This window comes from Lytechinus pictus, chromosome 3, assembly GCF_037042905.1.
Source record: "Lytechinus pictus isolate F3 Inbred chromosome 3, Lp3.0, whole genome shotgun sequence".
NCBI lineage: Eukaryota > Metazoa > Echinodermata > Echinoidea > Temnopleuroida > Toxopneustidae > Lytechinus > Lytechinus pictus.
Window position 1 is genome coordinate 51,384,601 of NC_087247.1, and position 15,875 is coordinate 51,400,475.

The 15,875-nt window shown below is 39.7% G+C and overlaps 1 long non-coding RNA gene across 3 annotated transcripts; it reads right to left on the minus strand.

Annotated features, from left to right (window-relative positions):
- Positions 1–2,892: 2,892 nt before the first annotated feature.
- On the minus strand, positions 2,893–9,150 carry LOC135153758 (uncharacterized). 3 transcript variants are annotated; one of them, XR_010293263.1, is made up of 4 exons: positions 6,846–9,150; positions 4,917–5,018; positions 4,386–4,504; positions 2,893–3,965 (listed from the first exon to the last, which is right to left on the minus strand). It is a non-coding gene; the product is annotated as an uncharacterized LOC135153758 (long non-coding RNA). The 3 variants fall into 3 exon arrangements; XR_010293264.1 differs by having other exon boundaries at positions 6,842–6,883; XR_010293262.1 differs by lacking the exon at positions 6,846–9,150 and having other exon boundaries at positions 4,917–5,560.
- Positions 9,151–15,875: the final 6,725 nt, after the last annotated feature.

Here is a 15,875-nt window from a genome sequence, read left to right on the forward strand (position 1 = left end):
GTTGGCACATAATTCACAGGCCACCATATTCCAGTCAGGAATAAATAAAATATTATTGACATCAAACTTAATATTTATTTATTTCAGTTTTATTTATGCAGGGTAGCCCTATCTATTAAAAAAGATAAATATTAAAATCTCATAAGATTCACCTACAATTTAACAGGCGGGCCTGTACATAGATATTACCCAATCTATAAAGCTACATGAATCTGTTAACTGGACTGGACGAGGCTGGTCACTTAAATTCATGAAAGGCATCATTATCCTACAGTGTTGGCTGACGCTGCAGCTTTTACCAGTCTGATCATAGAGCTATAATAGCTCCATGGTCTGATATTAATTTGCGATAGGTAAGCAATATGTCTGACGAAAAGACTACAAACCATAGCTGCGAAGTTGCCATCCCAATACACTCCGGTCTTGAATTATGGTACTTATTTTTATCAACTAGGATTAGGTGCAGATTTTTAGTTACAAAAACCTGCCACCGGACATTCGTCGATAAAAAGATGTATTGGTGACGCTTTGCTTAACAGCATGAGAGTCATAACATAGACTAAAGCTAGCTGCAGCCTCCTCTGAGATTATAGGTTGGCACATCATATCCCAATAAAAAATTAATGAAATAGGATTAAAATTCAAATAATCCAACAACCCATCCCCCCTCATTCCCCCCCCCCCTCCTGCAACATTCTCAACAAATCAACTGACTGGGCATGGCCGTTCACCTAAAATTTAAGGGCAGGACCCTGTAGGCACATAATTCTCAGGCCATCTCCCAGTCAGAATCTACATAAATTATCCAAACTATAAAAAAATCCCAACAAATCAAATCACTTGGCATGGTCATCCCCCTTCAAATTATTGGACAGGTTGTGTAGGCATATAGTTCATAGGCCATCATAAACCAACTTTAGGTATTATAAGCTACATAAGATCTGACTGGCCATGACTATTGCTACAATTAAATAATCAACTTATGTAGTAGCCATGTCTTTAACCTTGACACATACTTCACACATCTTCATCTACTCATTATATGCAGACTATTAAAAAAATATATGACTGGGCATGGCCGTTCAGCAAAACTCATGGGACGTTACCTGTGGTAGGCACATATGGGGGGTGGGGTAATTCACCGGCCACCATCTCCCAGCCAAAGTATGTAAAAAAAAAAATCTGACAGGGTAAGACCACTGCTACTACAGTTTAATAGACAAAACCTAACAATTCAACTGAATAATGGCCCTATCTTTCACCATGGACCTATAAAGAGATGGACACTCATCAAATACTCTATAAGCTGTTATTTTCGCGGGGGTTTATTTTCGCATATTGACGATCGGCCGCGAATTTAACAACATGCAAAAAACATTGACACATTTGATAATCAGTGCCAATATCCCAAACAGCAAAGCTTTGCTATTGCAAACATGTGTAGTGAAAAAAATGATATGCACCTCTATATGTACGAAAATAAGGTTTAGAAAGTAGTTAGTGATTCAAAAAGTTAGCTGGAATTTCACTTTTTTTTTATTTCTCAAACAAAATCGGAGCCTAAATTATTTCCTGACATGATTTTATCAATATTTATTTAATCACTGTAATATTACAATGTATTTTCCATGAAATAATTTGATTTTATTGTCATCTGATGGACTCTATACACACATATTGGCAGGTATTTGCATAGTCATCAATATTCATAAGTCACAATTTCAGAGCTTTAAGAGGTCTAAGATTCAATCTGTTCACAAATTTCAACATTTTGCAATTTTAACCAACTTTTTTGAAAAATGAATCTAACAAAACATAAATTCGAAAGATGCTTAACACTATGGATTACAGATCAAACTGTGACATGATAAATTTTCAAATCTAAAGGTACAAAATATGAAAATACCGTTATTTTCTTATTTACGAGATAACTGGATATATTCATTTGATTTGCTAAAGTTCATTACAATTAACATGCACGCCGAATAAAAGTACACAATTTTTCCTGCACGCGCGCTGCATCTCCCTACGTACGCACTATCCCAAGATCATCGCGCAAATTGGCGTCCATTTCCTCTTATGAGCCTGAACCAAGCCCCCGAAGCTACCGCCATTTTGTTTAATCCATTAGAAGCTAAAATAAGCCCTCATTAATATTAATTTCGTACGATGCTCCCTCGTCAACTGTGGTTTTGTACGTGTATTAGACAATACGCACATCAGCGCAATGACAAAGGTCAACTTGGCAAATTCATTAATGTATTCATTTTGTTACGCGCTCGTGACGCGAAGGATTCAGCGAATCAAGCAAGCGCAAATCTGAGACGATACGTTGCGCTCTATAAAGTATCGATATCACAATCGATATCACTTAAAAACAAAGCATTGTTTGTATTGCGTCTTATAGGCCTTTGCTAATTCCAAAAGGGAAGATGAAAAGGGTAGATCGAGTCGTGATTAGGTAAAGAGGTCTCTAGTGCTTTTGCCATCCCTAAATCGTAATTACCATACTTGTAACTCATGATGAAACGGGCCCCAATTTATCATGTTACGTTTCCTGTCCCCTCTATTCTCCAGCATTTCTTGCTCTGTTTTTCCATTTAATAATTTTCCCACTAACGTTCTTTTGGTGCCGCCTTTCTCCTACATATATTTCCTTCTTCTTTTCCCACTTGTTATCTGTCTCCTGATTTCCATAAATCTCGTCTTATTTCTCTTCCACCCCTTTGTTCCTATTTCCCACCATTCGTGCTCTCTTACCCCCCTCTCTAAATTATCTCTTCATATGTGCCCCTCCATTTCTTTCTCATCTCTTTTCAACCCCCTTCTCATCACTCTTTCTCTCTCTCCATCTCATTTTGAATTTTGCCAATTCCAAATCCCTTTCATTTTAGCTCTGTACAAATACCATATGAATACAAATGAAAGACATGAAGGCATTTTCTGGTTAGTTGTGAATTTTATTAATAGCCAGAAAAAATATCACATTATCAGAGGATTTAGCCTTACTTTTTTTCTTAAGCGTATGTTAATACTTTGAATCGAACGAAAATGTTTTTTGTATGCAGGGGCAGCGATCCTGGGGGGCACAGTTCCACCTACTTTTTGAAGCACTGAAAAGTGCCTTTAATTTTATGTCAGAAAAATGCCCCCTCACGAACGTGTACTGTGTCCCTTTCACCTGACGAGAACCTGTTTTAGGTGTTACCAAGTGCTCTTCCTTGTATGCAAATTTTTACCAAAAAATGCCCCCCTGAACGTGTTCTGTGCCCTTTCATCTGAGGGCCCGTTTTATGTGTTAAAAAGTGCCCCCTCGCCTTCTTGTAAGTGCCCTTTCTCGAATAACTGCCCCCTTTTACCCAAGAAAAGTGCTCCTAAAGAACTTGTTCTGTGCCCCTTTCACCTGAGAAGGACCCGTTTTATGGTCACCATGACGAGTGCCCTTTGAAACAAGAAAACAATAAGGAAATTCTTTGTGCATTAAGTTTAATAATTCATGTGAGTGGGGGTAGATAAGCAGTTTCGTACACTACAGATGGAGGGGGGGGGCTTGAAGGACTCTTGCCCCCCCCCCCCAAAAAAAAGGGTGAAATATATCATTCTGAATATTTTGTCGAAATCTATCACAAAATTGGATTTTCTTTTTAAAAATGTCAAAATTTTGCTCTCTCAACTTCTTAAAAATTTGACATAATACAGCATTTTCCCTGTGCCCCCCCCCCCACTTTCAACTTCACTTCACCGCTCCTATTTGAATGTTTATAGCTTCTCCTTTTGCAACCAGTTTTAATGAAATTCAACAGGAAATTTCATACTTCATGAATTTGGGGTTGTGATAATAATTAAAATTAAAAAAAATTGGACTTGAAAAAAAGAACCTTTTCCATCATTATCAAGTGCTTCCTAAGCTAAGTCACTCTTCAATTTGTTGGATTTCTTGAATGAAAACATCTGTTACACCAGTCCTGCAGATTGAAAAAATAGAGAAAGAAAATCAATGAATTTAAATTAAAATTGTCATGATTTGTAAAACATAAATGTTTTAAGAAAAGTAAGACTATACATACTGGTATATATATTTCTTCATCACATAACATAGGAAATCTTACTTCTACTAATTATGAACTTGTACTTCTACAAAGCATATCACTTAAACCTGTTCTATGCAGTTTACATACCACTCTCCATTATAACTACATGTACTCTATAAAAAAAAATGTCAGAGATTTCTCTCTGAACAGAATATTTTGATCTGCAAATAAAAACGACACCTAACTATTATCTAAAAACAAAATTGAAATGGTTTTTTCAAAGGCAGGTCTATTTGTTGCCTAAAAAAATTGTGAAAACCCCCCCATTATTAAAATAATCACTAATTAACTCACTCATATAACTGCTGTAGGTTGAATTTCTCTTTGTGGTCCTATCACTGTTCTATTAGGCCTACTTCACCAATTGTTTATCATCATCAATCACCTATTGGAAATTGTAGAGCTGCATCATCCTATTGGACAAAATGTAAAATAATAAGATTTAAAAAAAATTGTAAATCTACAAATATGAAATATGAATATCACACTAAAGAATGAATAAAATGAATTTTATAAAATATAAAACATGAAAAATAAATATTGCTTTGTTTATAAACAAATAGGAAATAAAAAGGCCATTTAAATAATAGTAGATCAAGGACATGACCTTATTTTATAAATTTGCCCAAGGTACATAACTTTTGGCATTGGTTCTATTTTAGACTCGAGAGTCGAGAGCCTGTATATATAAGAAGTGTATATTCAATATAGATCCTACCTCTTAGCAGTGGCTCAGATTATTTTTATTTAATGTAAACATGGTTAACATTCATTTCAATGCATGTAATGTATCTGTAATTTTATAGTTTAGTTTAACTTTTATACCTGGATGAGAATCTGCAAAATGATGCATGCACTTATGATCATCATGTTTAACCATAGGTACCGGGTAGACCTCTACTGTTTTTCTTGTTCTTCAAACTCAACCTGTTTGTGAAAGAAAAGAGAGAACAATAAGTGTCAAGTGATCTCTTTCATGGCCGTATGTACACTGTAAAAAAAAAACTGATTTTACAGAAAAAAACAAGATTTTGCAGAAAGCAATAACAGAATCATTCTGTAAATTCATAAAACAGGAATTTTTCTACAGAACAGGTCTGTTTAAAAAGGGGAAAATTGTGTTTTATTTAAGGAAATTTGTAAGGTTCCATACACCAAATACCAATTTCCTGTAATTTTACATGATATAATGTAAGATTATATGCAATCTGGTAAAATTACAGGTGTTCTCGAGACTCTGCTGCAGGAACTTCTTTTATTTTAAGGATACATTTTCTAACAGTGTAGGGGAGGGGTTTGGGTGGGAGCTGAAATGTGAAAACCTTCATAAAAAAAGAATTGCATGAAATCCTTCAATTTTACTTTAGAAAATGCACAAAAAAAACCAGCCCTAGACAATATTGGTTGCTTCGGGCCCTCACTTTCAGAATTTCAGGTTTCTCTAAATTTGTTCACATGTCTGCCCCCCCCAAAAAAAAAAAAAATCTGCATCTTTTTATTCCGAATCTTAATTCATTTGATTTTAACAACATAATTTCATAATCTCATGCACTAGGTCTAGATGACTAGATCTATTTGTAAGAAAGTATAGATCTAGTCCAACCAGAATCAGTGCTGCGTGACAGCTTTCATGTATCTAAATAAGGTCTAGATCTAGACTATCGATAGAATCTTGATCTATCTAGACCTAGAAGTAGAATGTAAAGCTAACCCAGCTAACCCTTCGGTGACTTTACCTAGATGTATATCGATTTAGAAATTTTTGATGTCTGACTTTTATTCCTGGCTAAACCTTCATTGCCATCAACCGAGTAGATCTAGTCCTTGGGCTTGGTCCACTGGCACTGCCACTGACAGTCATACTCGTACATGTAAATGTAGTCGTTTAGGCCCAGACCTACATCTAGGCCTACAATTATAGACCTAGATACTAAGCCCTGGGGGTACGTGTCGAGGGTTGGGAAAGTGTAAGTTAGATGACTAGATTTAAATTAGGTAGGAGCCTAGGCCTAACTTAGATCTACGTACAAGCATCGATGGATAAAAGTAAAGTAACATAAACTGATAAAGTAAAATTAAGAAGCAAGACTAGGCTCTGTTAACCATGTTAGAAATTAGATCTTGATCTATTGATAATAAGAGTAAGACAAACATGCAGAGCAACATGTTATTGTTATTTCTAATACCGAGTCTAACTATATAAATAACAATAAGAATTAAAATGGGTGGGGGCTAAATGCAGAAGCCTGAAGTTATGCAAAATAAATTTGATATCTGAAACTGACGAGAATCTAGTGAGGATTGACACAATGATGACAGGCATATTTTCTTCCACACTCCGCTTCACAGTTTATTCCTGACTGAGTCTCGATCTACTGAAGATAGATGCAGATCTCCCTCTAGATCTAACGTTATACAGTGTACAAAAAGAAGTTTCATTCTTCTTGTTTTAATCAATCGTGGGCTCCCGGCCCGATTTTCTCTCGATGCCCAGCCGGCTAGGAGCCCGTACAAAATACATGTGGTTGACACAGCGGCATAACCACTGAAAAACAACATACAGGCTGCACTGGGCCGGGCGACGATGACAATCTAACTTCAATTTCAAAGACCAAATTCTGCTTTTCTTTAACAGAAGAATGATAGCAAACTCTCTAATTATTTAAAGAAATAACCTAAGATCACAATATACAGTGTGAAATGTGTAAATAGTCCACTGAATTAATGTGGTTATATCAATTTATACGTACTCACCGGAGTGTTCGTAGGTCCATTTTTGTGTGGAAAGAAAAGTTTCAGAATGAATAAATTAGATGACGTAATGAGGTCAAATGAATAATTAATTCTGTAACACGATACCACTAGTATCGATGACAAAGAATCAGGGAAATCGCGTATAATGACGCTCTTAGCCAATGAAAAGGCCGGATTATGAATATCTTCATGCTCATGAATATCAATGAGGGCTTATTTTTGTCTTCAAATGATCGCGGTAGGCGGAGCCTAATCTCATTTGTTTTGTGCTGAACGCGCACGCAGCTTTCGGTCTAGTAATATATTATAAGGTCTTTGGCCTGAACGCAAGACATGTTGCCACCCAAGGTGAGGGGCCGGTGGGAGGGTTCAAATGAATATATCCAGTTATCTCGTAAATAAGAAAATAACGGTAAGTATTTTCATAATTTACTGTCAATAACTGGGATATATTCATTTAACTTGCTAGACCAACACAAACTTAACGTGAAGGGAGGCATATGTCTAGAATAAAAGAAAAGTGTGCAAAAAATAGGGAGATGCAGACACGGAAGCCGCTGCCTTAAAGGCAGAGCTCAGCCAAAGGAATGTCCTTTAAGTAAAAGGAAGTGAAGGAATTAGGAGAACGCCAAAGGCAGCCCTCAAGATGTCGTCTAAGATGACTCCATTGAAGAGAGCCCAAGAAGTAGCAATACTTTTAGTATCGTGCCCGGGGGGGCCACTTACATTGACGAGTGGATACCATGCGCAACCAAAAAAACACGTAAAAAGGATGTCTTTTTCAAGATAGGGCACTTTACGTACGTAACGTAATAAGGGTGTCAAAAACACTAAAATAATGAAAAAAGGGTATCTATTTTCGATAGGAAAGCTACGTGTTTAGGGTCGAATTTGCGAGGGTATAAAAAATCAAGACAAATGTTTTTTAAAGGATGTATTTTTTGCCCCAAGAATCAACACCATGACTACGTGTTTATAGTATGATTTGCGCGAGTGGGGCTGTATTAAACCCAATGATGTAGGTAAAAAAGGTAAAACTGACGACCGAGTCCGACGTCTGTGACATAACAACTTAATTATATTGCTGTACTTGTTTAGGGGTTCCATTCAGGGAATACTTGCCAACAGTATCGTTTTGTTTCCAATACTTGTTAAGGGTAGGGTTTCACACGCCAATAATAGTTAAGGGGTGCATTTTCAGAATATGGAATATACGAGTTTAGGGTGCTTTTTGAGATCTCATGGTCGCGCATGGTATCCACTCGTCAATGGAAGTGGCCCCCCCCCCCCCCGGGGTATCGTGGGACCTTGGCCTCGACATTGCGAGAGATCATCCGTGCAGGTGAAGGGGCTGACAATTTCAAAGATAAGCCCGGCCGTCGCGTAGCGGCGGTCTAGAATGACGGAGTACGTGAGGATAAGAACCTGTCATGCTCGGGAACGTATTAATGCAACCTGTAAGAATGCAACGCCCAGCCATTGGTTAGCGAGAGCTTGCCGACATGTTAGGGCTGAGAGCCATATGTCGGAAGCAACTGCATAGAAACGGGGGTCATCGTGTAGGTGAGTGGGCCAGCGATTCAATAAAAGGCCGGCAGGAGATGGCAGGTGTCTGCTTGAACCGCACGGTGCCTAGCACGGCAGCTGAAGCTGACAGGAAGCGTGGGGGAGATGACCTGCACTGCTCGTGGGCGTGTGAAGCAACATGAGAATTGCGACGCCTGACCGTCAGTTATCGGAAGTCTGGTAACATAATGGGGGCCTGGTCAGATAATCATGAGTTTGACAGGGTCTCGCTCACGTGTCTCTAGCGACTAGGTGCTGGTAGCCCTTTGCTGATGCTCCCTGACGGAGACTGACAAAGCATCAAGCCTAGTCTGTGCCGGCAAAAGAGTACCGCGCTCTTAACCTGGACTTGTTGGACCCAATAGCCGGTGGGTCAAGCAGCCCTAGAGGAGTGAGGTTTTCTCTACTAGTACATCACTCCCCAAAATAGGTTCAGGTCCCGACGAGGGAGCCTGAATTGGCTATCACCTTTCAGGCACGTGGCCGCAGCGCCACGGTTCCACCCTAAAAAGCTCAGGCATGTGGGCGCGGTTCCACCCTCTTGGGCACATGGACGGGACTCCACGGCTTCACCCTTCATCTACAGTTCAAGGGGCATTGCCTGGAGGCACATATTTTACAACCCACCATCTTCCAGCCACGTACTTTCCGCCATCCCTGGCAATAATCCAAAATCTTTTAAACTGGGTGTGCCAGTTCACCTATAGTTCAAGGGACATTACCCGGTAGGCACATAATTCACAGGCCACCATCTCCCAGCCAAAATATTTTGAAACTATGTAATAAAACTATTGAAAAAATCCCTCCTCCTCCCCATCCCACCCCTGGCAACAATCATAAAAACTCATCTGAGTGGATGGGCTTGGCTGTTCATCTACAGCTCAAGGGGTGTTGCCCAGTTGGCACATAATTCACAGGCCACCATATTCCAGTCAGGAATAAATAAAATATTATTGACATCAAACTTAATATTTATTTATTTCAGTTTTATTTACGCAGGGTAGCCCTTTCAGTTATAGAACTGATTTACAAAGAGGCCCTGCAACAATAAAAAGATCATATACATATTTTACAATGGACATATAAATAAGATACAATCATACAATTAAAATAACATTAGGAAACGTATGCATGTAAAAAAAAAAGTGGGGTCTAAGCTAAGGCTTCAGCCGAAAGAATTTAAATTTAGTTTTGAATACTTGAAGGGATGACGAATTTCTAAGATAAGAGGGAAGCTTATTTCAGAGGAACGGACCATAATATTGAAAGGACTTTTTCATGATTTCCGTTTTTGGTTTGGGAATAAGGAGAGGGGACTTTAAAGCGTATCTGGTTAGTATCAGAGAAGAACGAAATAATATAAGATTCAAAAGATATTCTGGCGCAATTTTATTTATAACCTTAAACATATATAAACAAAATTGATAATTGACTCTTTTTGAGAAACAGACTGCCATTTTAATTTTTTCGAGAATAGTGTTAGGAGTTAGAAAGTCAGCATTTAGAATTAAAGGAAGGGTCCGGACTGAAAGTATTTATAGCTTTATAAATTGAGTAGAATTCACTGAGCAAAATGCAGAAAATTTCATCAAAATCGGGTAACAAATAACAAAGTTATTGAATTTTAAAGTTTAGCAATATTTTGTGAAAACAGTCGTAATGAATATTCATTAGGTGGGCTGATGATGTCACATCCCCACTTGTTCTTTTGTATTTTATTATATGAAATTAGGTTTATTCAAATTTTTTCCTCCAAGAACTAGAAAAATTGGATTGACAACTGATTTAGTGCATTAAATATTTATTGCTGCAACTTATTTCATTATAAGGGTGACATATTATTCACAGAAGTATGAAATAATGAAAAAATTATGATTTTATGTAATGACATAAGAAAATGGAAAGTGGAGATGTGACATCATCAGCCCACCTAATGAATATTCATGACGACTGTTTTCACAAAATATTGCTAAACTTTAAACTTCAATAACTTTATTATTTGTTATCCGATGCATGCACTGAGCGCCGGTGATGGTAGCTCGAGCTAAAGCCGGGGTAATAATAGCAGGCTGAGCGCTTTGTATCCTCTGGCAAAAAGCGCTTTATAAATCCAACTATTATTATTATTATTATTATTATTTTTGTGAAATTTTCAGCATTTGGCTCAGTGAATTCTACTCTATGTATTAAGATATAAATATTTTCAGCCCGGACCATCCCTTTAAGCGAGCATATCAATTTTGAGAGAGTTGAAAACATGTAAGCATTCCTCCCCCTCCCACCCCTGGCAACAATCCTAACAAATCATATGGCTGGACGTTGCCTTTCATCTACAGTTCAAGGGTCGTTGCCCAGTAGGCACATAATTCACAGGCCACCATCTCCAAGCCAAAATGTGTGTAAACCATGTATTATAACTCTTAAAAAACATCCCTCCCTTCCCCCACCCCTGGCAACAATCCAAACAAATCATCTGACCGAGCATGGCTGTTCACCTACAAGGTCAAGTCCAACCCAGAAAAATGTTGATTTGAATAAATTAATTAATTAAGTGAAACTTTAAAATGTCATAACTTTCTTATTTTATATCCGATTTTGATGAAATTTTCAATGTTATGCTGGTTGGATTTTTCTCTATTTATTCGAATCAACTTTTTGTTGGGGTGGACTTGTCCTTAAAGCATGAACAATTCAAGGGACAGTGCCCGTTAGGCACATAATTCACAGGCCATCTCCCAGCCAAAAATGTATTTAAACTACATATTTAAACCATTAAAGAACATTCCTCCCCTCCCACCCCTGGCAACAATCCAAACAAATCATCTGACCGGGCGTTGCCGTTCATCTACAGTTCAAGGGACAGTGCCCGGGAGGCACAATTCAGCCAAAATGTATGTAAACTACATATTTCAATTAATAAAGAACATCCCTACCCCTCCCACCCCTGGCAATAATCCAAACAAATCATTTAACTGGGCATGGCCGGGCACCTACAGTTTAAGGGACGTTGCCCGGTAGGCACATAATTCACAGGCCACCATCTCCCAGACAAAATATATTGAAACTACGTATTAAAACTATTGAAAAAATCCCTCCCCCTCCCCATCCCACCCCTGGTAACAATCATAAAACTCATCAGACTGGGCTTGGTTTTTCATCTACAGTCCAAGGGTTGTTGCCCAGTTGGCACATAATTCACAGGCCACCATCTCCAAGGCAAAATACATGTAAACTAGGGATTAAAACTATTGAAAAATATCCCTCCCCCTCCCAGTCCCCCCACCCCTGGCAACAATCTAAACAAATCATTTAACTGGGCGTGGCCGTTCACCTACAGTTCAAGGGTCGTTGCCCAGTAGGCACATAATTTACAGGCCACTACCTTCCAGCAAAAATCATCTGACCGGGCATTGCCGTTCATCTACAGTTCAAGGGACAGTGCCCGTTAGGCACATAATTCACAGGCCATCTCCCAGCCAAAAATGTATGTAAACTACATATTTAAACCATTAAAGAACATTCCTCCCCTCCCACCTCTGGCAAAAATCCTAACAAATCATCTGACTGGACGTTGCCTTTCATCTACAGTTCAAGGGACAGTGCCCGGGAGGCACATAATTCACAGGCCATCTCCCAGCCAAAAATGTATGTAAACTACACATTTAAACCATTCAAGAACATCCCTACCCCTCCCATCCCTGGCAACAATCCAAACAAATCATCTGACCGGGCTTTGCCGTTCATCTACAGTTCAAGGGACAGTGCCTGGGAGGCACATAATTCACAAGCCTTCTCCCAGCCAAAATGTATGTAAACTACATATTTCAATCAATAAAGAACATCCCTACCCCTCCCACCCCTTGCAATAATCCAAACAAATCATTTAACTGGGCATGGCCGTTCACCTACAGTTTAAGGGACGTTGCCCGGTAGGCACATAATTCACAGGCCACCATCTCCCAGACAAAATATATTGAAACTACGTATTAAAACTATTGAAAAAATCCCTCCCCCTCCCCATCCCACCCCTGGCAAAAATCATAAAACTCATCAGACTGGGCTTGGTTTTTCATCTACAGTCCAAGGGTTGTTGCTCAGTTGGCACATAATTCACAGGCCACCATCTCCAAGGCAAAATACATGTAAACTAGGGATTAAAACTATTGAAAAACATCCCTCCCCCTCCCTGTCCCCCCACCCCTGGCAACAATCTAAACAAATCATTTAACTGAGCGTGGATGTTCACCTACAGTTCAAGGGTCGTTGCCCAGTAGGCACATAATTCACAGGCCACCATCTCCCAGCCAAAATGTGTGTAAACCATGTATTATAACTCTTAAAAAACATCCCTCCCTTCCCCCACCCCTGGCAACAATCCAAACAAATCATCTGACCGAGCATGGCTGTTCACCTACAAGGTCAAGTCCAACCCAGAAAAATGTTGATTTGAATAAATTAATTAATTAAGTGAAACTTTAAAATGTCGTAACTTTCTTATTTTATATTCGATTTTGATGAAATTTTCAATGTTATGCTGGTTGGATTTTTCTCTATTTATTCGAATCAACTTTTTGTTGGGGTGGACTTGTCCTTAAAGCATGAACAATTCAAGGGACATTGCCCAGTAGGCACATAATTTACAGGCCACTACCTTCCAGCAAAAATCATCTGACCGGGCATTGCCGTTCATCTACAGTTCAAGGGACAGTGCCCGTTAGGCACATAATTCACAGGCCATCTCCCAGCCAAAAATGTATGTAAACTACATATTTAAACCATTAAAGAACATTCCTCCCCTCCACCCCTGGTAACAATCATAAAACTCATCAGACTGGGCTTGGTTTTTCATCTACAGTCCAAGGGTTGTTGCCCAGTTGGCACATAATTCACAGGCCACCATCTCCAAGGCAAAATACATGTAAACTAGGGATTAAAACTATTGAAAAATATCCCTCCCCCTCCCTGTCCCCCCACCCCTGGCAACAATCTAAACAAATCATTTAACTGGGCGTGGCCGTTCACCTACAGTTCAAGGGTCGTTGCCCAGTAGGCACATAATTTACAGGCCACTACCTTCCAGCAAAAATCATCTGACCGGGCATTGCCGTTCATCTACAGTTCAAGGGACAGTGCCCGTTAGGCACATAATTCACAGGCCATCTCCCAGCCAAAAATGTATGTAAACTACATATTTAAACCATTAAAGAACATTCCTCCCCTCCCACCTCTGGCAAAAATCCTAACAAATCATCTGACTGGACGTTGCCTTTCATCTACAGTTCAAGGGACAGTGCCCGGGAGGCACATAATTCACAGGCCATCTCCCAGCCAAAAATGTATGTAAACTACACATTTAAACCATTCAAGAACATCCCTACCCCTCCCATCCCTGGCAACAATCCAAACAAATCATCTGACCGGGCTTTGCCGTTCATCTACAGTTCAAGGGACAGTGCCTGGGAGGCACATAATTCACAAGCCTTCTCCCAGCCAAAATGTATGTAAACTACATATTTCAATCAATAAAGAACATCCCTACCCCTCCCACCCCTTGCAATAATCCAAACAAATCATTTAACTGGGCATGGCCGTTCACCTACAGTTTAAGGGACGTTGCCCGGTAGGCACATAATTCACAGGCCACCATCTCCCAGACAAAATATATTGAAACTACGTATTAAAACTATTGAAAAAATCCCTCCCCCTCCCCATCCCACCCCTGGCAAAAATCATAAAACTCATCAGACTGGGCTTGGTTTTTCATCTACAGTCCAAGGGTTGTTGCTCAGTTGGCACATAATTCACAGGCCACCATCTCCAAGGCAAAATACATGTAAACTAGGGATTAAAACTATTGAAAAACATCCCTCCCCCTCCCTGTCCCCCCACCCCTGGCAACAATCTAAACAAATCATTTAACTGAGCGTGGATGTTCACCTACAGTTCAAGGGTCGTTGCCCAGTAGGCACATAATTCACAGGCCACCATCTCCCAGCCAAAATGTGTGTAAACCATGTATTATAACTCTTAAAAAACATCCCTCCCTTCCCCCACCCCTGGCAACAATCCAAACAAATCATCTGACCGAGCATGGCTGTTCACCTACAAGGTCAAGTCCAACCCAGAAAAATGTTGATTTGAATAAATTAATTAATTAAGTGAAACTTTAAAATGTCGTAACTTTCTTATTTTATATTCGATTTTGATGAAATTTTCAATGTTATGCTGGTTGGATTTTTCTCTATTTATTCGAATCAACTTTTTGTTGGGGTGGACTTGTCCTTAAAGCATGAACAATTCAAGGGACATTGCCCAGTAGGCACATAATTTACAGGCCACTACCTTCCAGCAAAAATCATCTGACCGGGCATTGCCGTTCATCTACAGTTCAAGGGACAGTGCCCGTTAGGCACATAATTCACAGGCCATCTCCCAGCCAAAAATGTATGTAAACTACATATTTAAACCATTAAAGAACATTCCTCCCCTCCACCCCTGGCAACAATCCTAACAAATCATCTGACTGGACGTTGCCTTTCATCTACAGTTCAAGGGACAGTGCCCGGGAGGCACATAATTCACAGGCCATCTCCCAGCCAAAAATGTATTTAAACTACATATTTAAACCATTAAAGAACATTCCTCCCCTCCCACCCCTGGCAACAATCCAAACAAATCATCTGACCGGGCGTTGCCGTTCATCTACAGTTCAAGGGACAGTGCCCGGGAGGCACAATTCAGCCAAAATGTATGTAAACTACATATTTCAATTAATAAAGAACATCCCTACCCCTCCCACCCCTGGCAATAATCCAAACAAATCATTTAACTGGGCATGGCCGGGCACCTACAGTTTAAGGGACGTTGCCCGGTAGGCACATAATTCACAGGCCACCATCTCCCAGACAAAATATATTGAAACTACGTATTAAAACTATTGAAAAAATCCCTCCCCCTCCCCATCCCACCCCTGGTAACAATCATAAAACTCATCAGACTGGGCTTGGTTTTTCATCTACAGTCCAAGGGTTGTTGCCCAGTTGGCACATAATTCACAGGCCACCATCTCCAAGGCAAAATACATGTAAACTAGGGATTAAAACTATTGAAAAATATCCCTCCCCCTCCCTGTCCCCCCACCCCTGGCAACAATCTAAACAAATCATTTAACTGGGCGTGGCCGTTCACCTACAGTTCAAGGGTCGTTGCCCAGTAGGCACATAATTTACAGGCCACTACCTTCCAGCAAAAATCATCTGACCGGGCATTGCCGTTCATCTACAGTTCAAGGGACAGTGCCCGTTAGGCACATAATTCACAGGCCATCTCCCAGCCAAAAATGTATGTAAACTACATATTTAAACCATTAAAGAACATTCCTCCCCTCCCACCTCTGGCAAAAATCCTAACAAATCATCTGACTGGACGTTGCCTTTCATCTACAGTTCAAGGGACAGTGCCCGG